Here is a 5,925-nt window from a genome sequence, read left to right as displayed (position 1 = left end):
GGAGGTCTATCTGTTAAGATCCTAGCCAAAACACCTTCCGTTAGGGAGGACGAAAGTAAAGTTGTCTCGACACCCTGAATAGAACTAATGTTTTTCAACCAATAGTAGAAACTGTAGGTTATAATGACTCATAACTCTCCGCCACTCATTATTTTAGAAATAAAAGGTTTTCTATTAAAATATCTCACAATTCAATTACCAAGTGATTATTATCAAATTTTAACTATTAAATCTAAATCATTTATGCAATCCAAATTTTAACTCTTTAAGATTCTATGAATACAAGAATTAGAATAATTACTAACAATCATTATTTAATTATAAACTATATATTTTCCTAGGTATTAAACTCATTAATTGTAATGGTCTGGTTAACCAAGACCGTTACATTGTGTGTTTAAAATAGTGCTTAACTCGCTAATCGAGTCATTTGGACTTAAATGTGTAATTACAGACTAAGTCAAGGTCAATTATTAAAAGATTTGGTTAACAAAATGGTTATTTTTCATTAAAATATTAAGTTTACACACGGGATCCCAAAATCAATTTACAGATTTGTAAAAGACAAATAGAATACAACTTAGCTGTCCTAAATGGCAAAACAAGGTTTAACCGTAGTTCTTCCCAAGCTATACCGGTCGTGACGATCAAGCAGGTTGCGTATGTACACACCGTCCCTGAAGCTCTCCAACTCATGGATGGTCCAACTATCCATTTCCCTAACCTGCACCACGTAGCACTCGTGAGCCAAGGCTCAGTAAGAAAACCAAAACCAACATGCACAACTAGGCAACAATATAAACGTAGTAAACATAAATCATCAGATTCAATTAACAATAAGATATAAGCAACCAACCAACGGTAATGCTCAGCTCAGTCAAATACATAATCAAACTCATCAATCAATAGAAATGATTAAGTCTGAACCACACTTCTGTTTATGGTATAACATACAGGCCCGTCGCCCTTAGACTGAGTCCCCTGGTCTCTTAGCCGACCTCAACACCCTTAGGCCGGATGCGTTCTGCATGCTCGCTATCGACCCCCAGCACCCTTAGGCCGACCTACAAACATATATAATCACAAGTGATCAATGCATAACAAGTAATTAATGGCAGCGTATACAAGCATGCCCATCCAGATATTCTCAGCTACAAATATGTTCATATTCATTAACAGGGGTTAAGCCCCATTCACAACCCGGGTGCAGTTTTCTTACCTCAAGTCCCGAGCAGCTAGCGCATGGCAGCCTCGAGCATGATCCCTAATCCTGACACTTTGCGATATAACCTAGTCATAATGTGATAGTGGATAACCATTAAAATCTTAAGCCAATTAAAAGCTTTGGAATAATATACGAGCCTCCAGGACCTAATTCTACTAAACCAGGTAGTAGATACTGTCTCGAGTGCTTAGATTTAAGTTTTTGGGCTAACAAGACTGTTTTGGCAAAGTTGCCTATGCGGACGTGACCTGGCCCTAAGGGTCGCGGCGTGCCCCAAGTCAGAGGCGTCACCCCAACCCCTATAGGCATGCAGGCCGCGACGCGCTCATGAACTGGGCCGCAGCGCACCCCCGCGAACCCAGAATTCCTGGGGCTTTTCAGCATTTTCTTCCCAATTCAAAGCCACATAATCTAACCTAAACATGTTCTAAAGCCATAACTGAGTCTACAACTCCCAATAACACCTTATAAACAGCACAAACAACCCAAAAAACAAATCCAAATGGTTAAATCAAATCAAAATCCAACCATTAGCTAAACAACTCAGCCTAGCTAAGTCACAAAAAAAACTCACCAAAACCAGAGCTAAAATTCTTACCTCAACAGCGAATTTGACTCCCCTTGAATTGCTCTACTTATTCCAACCTTCAATCCCAAGCCCTCAAGCTTCAAATTCACAGCTGCTTCATCAATTCTCCAAGATTGCCTAACTCTTCATGAGGAGGAGATGGAACCGTGAGAGAGAAAAAGAGAGGAAGTTCCTTCCTTTTGTCTTTCCCTCATTTCTAGTATTTTCTCAAGCCACTCAGCTGCCTAAGTCCATCCTTTTTTCTTCCACATACTTCCCAGCGTAACTCTATCCTTAACCTCAAAAGACCAAAACACCCCTTAAGCTTACCCTTATCCTTTAATGGCCCAAGGCCAAATCATCATTTGCCACAATTCTCGTTAATCCTCGAATGGCCCTATAAATTACCAACTAATCCTGACATGCCCATTTAATCACCAAATAATTGCACGTTAACCAATAATTCCTAAATATGCACTAAGTCTCCAAAATACCCTTAGGCTCGCCCCGAGCCGAGTATTGGACCCCATTGTGACTATTTCACTAATCCGCTCCCTAGGATCGCCTCGAGCCGAATATAGCAAATATATCCACATAATAATTTGATCTCAATCATTAACACACATATAATCGCATTTATGCCCGCAACGGGCCAATACTACAAATATTCCCTTATTATCAAGAACGGGCCCACATGCATATTTAATACACATAAATATGCATTTAAATCCATATTATCATATAAATCATGTATGCCACATAGTCACACATTTATTCAATTAATTCAACGTATATATCCAATTATGCCCTCCAGGCACTATAGTCCAGGCACTTAGCCTTAACAATAAATTCGGGACGTTAAAACTATCCCCTCCTTATTGAAATTTCATCCTCGAAATTTATTCAAACACCTTGGGATACAAATCTCGTGAATTCGACAATAACTTCAAAGTCTAGTCCCTTACCTATATATCCCTTAGTAATACTTTCACTAGAGTGACAGTCGTATTCCATAATACTTTATCTTATTTATCATAATTCAATTAGCTTTTGCTTGCGCAGTAACTCCCATTGAAATTCTAGGGTCTCCTCACCCCATCAGCAATAATAGTTTACACATCTTTCCTTGACATTGGCACCAGTAACACCTTTTGAGCCACTGCCCATACTAGGGTAAGGCTAATCACTAGGCCCCTGGCCTAGTCCTTGGTAAGTTCTCGGAAGTCTAATAAATCCGGAGTCAAAACTCCTTTTTCTTTCCCAAAATATCCTATCCTTTCTATTCCTCAATACTCAGAGAGATACAAAGTCTCCCTTCCTGGAACTCCATGTTCCCATACTTGAAATTTGCAAACTCTTATGCCCTTTTAAATAGGCAGACACTTCTGCCCTAACAATCCTAATAACTTCATTGGTCCCTCAGACCAATTTTGAACCACCATACTTCCTGTCTCTCACTTCATTACTTAGGACATGTGCCTCTCGCTCCCTATCTCATTGTATCTTATTCAGAGTCACCCTAGCCGTTGACTGGCTTCCATCACCGCGACCATTCAATTAAGGGACCGTACTTATCTCAATGCCCCAAATACTTATACATTCGATGTAAACTTCTTAAAGTCTGAGTCATTCCTTCAGATTGTCAGTCTATCTGAAGGTAATTAATGATTCTAAGTCTTAACCTTATACGTATTGCCCCTTACAATCCTTTTCTAGAACTTGGAGAATAAAGGGTCTCAGTCTGACACCATCGATTTCTGTGTCCCACAGAGGCATACGGTCTCCCTTCGCCCATAGCATTATTATCATACCCGTTCATACAAACCGAGGTGTGCTAACTCAATCTGTTGACTCCCAACTTTTCATATCCAATCATCTTACTTGCAATCTAATGTAGTCCACCCTTACGTTCCACCACTATACCCTTTTATCTTCCAATATAAAATTTTTAGATTTGAACATCCATTCAAATCTTTTGGATACAACAATCATAAGGAGGTAGTACAAGACTCATCTAGAATCTCTTCCTCAATGCCAGCTTCCATCAGATCACTCATCCAATACTTATATCTTGACCCATTCATACTAAAATAATAGGATTCTTAACCATTCCTACAAGATATTCTCTTTGAATTTCATTATTCATAGAAGTATATCTGCCAACTATCAACTGCAGGTTCTACACTAATCTTGGTTGCTACTTTTTCTGACTATACTGAAATCTGTGGTGTCTTATCCAACTGGCATAGATCTTTCCAACTCAAAATGCCAGCTTCCATGTTAGTTTTCTCTATACAATCAAGGGTTTGCAATGTGAATCACCCATTAATTCCCACTAGGGCCTTAGCCTTATGATTATTCCTCTATGGGTGATCAAACACTTTAACTCTTTATACTAGTGCACACACTACTATCCATAGGTGCCGTCACCACAACCTAACCGTGGCTATCTGGCATTATTGTTAACCTAATGCCCCGTGTAGAACATTTGTGTTCTTATTCCTTCATCTACCGTGAAGCACGAACAACCATTCTTTTCAGTCTGTACATGGGCGCACCCTAGTCTTCGATGCACCACCCTATAGTTTCATGTCTTAAGCAAGGACAATATCCATCATGCCATCCTCCTGTATCAGTCCACCGCATACCCATTCTGATACCATAGTGTGCTAACAAACTCTTATTCTATCTTCTGAAAATCCTGTACGAAACTATCCATTCAGACAAACTTTAGGTTCAAATGTTACCTCAATCTTGGGTATGGCTGTCTTCGAAGATGCTTCAAGTAGTAGCCGATGTATCTTACCGATCTCACTGTACCTTGTAGAAGTGATTTCCTACAATTGAATAGACGGGCACCATCAACCTGTCAAGAACAAAGAGAGAGATAGGAGTTCAATTGGGAGAACCGGCGGGGTGTCAGCCAAAGGGACTTCGACGCTCAAGTTAGTCAGATTGTAACGAAAGCTAATTGAAAGTAATAAAACTATGATGTAAATAATGAAATAGTGATGGATGGATGGATGAGTAGTGGAATGGTCAGAGTGACAGTGGCGATGACGGTGGGACTGAACGACTGGGTCAAGTCTGGTGAGGTTAGATCAGACGGACTGATTCGACTTGCTTGACTAGAGCGCTGAGAGAGAGAGAGAGAGAGAGAGAGAGAGAGAGAGAGAGAGAGAGAGAGAGAGAGAGATAGTTGCCTTCATTTCAATAAAAGAGTAGAAAAAGTTAAGTGATTATCAGCTGCCTCCCAGATGTTCTCTCAGGGTCCTCTTTATAGTCGTTTCATTTGTCGTTCCATTTCTGCCTCCCTGGTTCGTCTGACCCGTTCTTACTTGCTCCTCCCAATTTTTATGGGAGTAATTGCGTATACTATGACCATTTCAAAGTTTTCTTGCTAACTGAATGTATCTGGATTCGGGTCCGGGTCCGGGTATTAGTCTATCAATCCAATGGTTCATTTGGCAAGTATGAGTCCATTTACACGTTTGGACTAAGCCTTACTAGCTTGATTAGATGTCTCGTTGGGTTGCATTGGCTAGGCCGACTAGCTTCATGGGATTTTTTTAACATGTACACATATTTTTCCCACTACAGTTTGTCCCTCACTCTCTAGTTTAGATTATATTCTAAATAGAGAGTTTTAGCATTCTTGATTAGTTTGTATGCTTGGTTTTAAGCTTGTTTGTTAGTTCGTTTGTGCTCTAAGGTGTTCATAGACCAAATGGTGTGTTAAACGGCCTAAGGATTTTCCCTAGCCGGTCAAATGCTTAGCATTCTTAGCAACCAACTAAATAGTTGGCTGAAGAGGCCGATGGCCCGTGCGAGAGGCTGGGTGGATCATGCGAGCGGGCAGAGTGGTCGGCTGAGGTGGTTGAGCGGGCTGAGTGGTCTGCTATGGTGGTTGGGTGACTCATGCGCATGAGCCGAGTGAATATGCAAGGGATCTGAGTGCACATGCGTAGGAGCCGAGTGCACATGCGAGGGAGCTGAGTGCACTTGTGAGTCGGCTGAATACATGTGAAAGTGGGCTGAGTGCGCATGCGTAGGGGCCGAGTGCATGTGCGAGGGAGCTGAGTGCACATGCACATGCGTAGGGACTGAGTGCACTGGGCAGTTGAGCACTTCT

General features: G+C 41.0%; 1 long non-coding RNA gene across 1 annotated transcript; it reads right to left on the bottom strand.

Annotated features, from left to right (window-relative positions):
* Positions 1–492: 492 nt before the first annotated feature.
* Positions 493–5,630, bottom strand: LOC133823522 (uncharacterized). Its single transcript, XR_009888391.1, has 3 exons — positions 1,220–5,630; positions 857–1,064; positions 493–724 (listed from the first exon to the last, which is right to left on the bottom strand). It is a non-coding gene; the product is annotated as an uncharacterized LOC133823522 (long non-coding RNA).
* Between the last annotated feature and the right edge of the window lie 295 nt (positions 5,631–5,925).

This window comes from Humulus lupulus, chromosome 3, assembly GCF_963169125.1.
Source record: "Humulus lupulus chromosome 3, drHumLupu1.1, whole genome shotgun sequence".
NCBI lineage: Eukaryota > Viridiplantae > Streptophyta > Magnoliopsida > Rosales > Cannabaceae > Humulus > Humulus lupulus.
The sequence above is the reverse complement of the archived record's forward strand: the minus strand, read 5'-3'. Positions and strand labels throughout refer to the sequence as shown.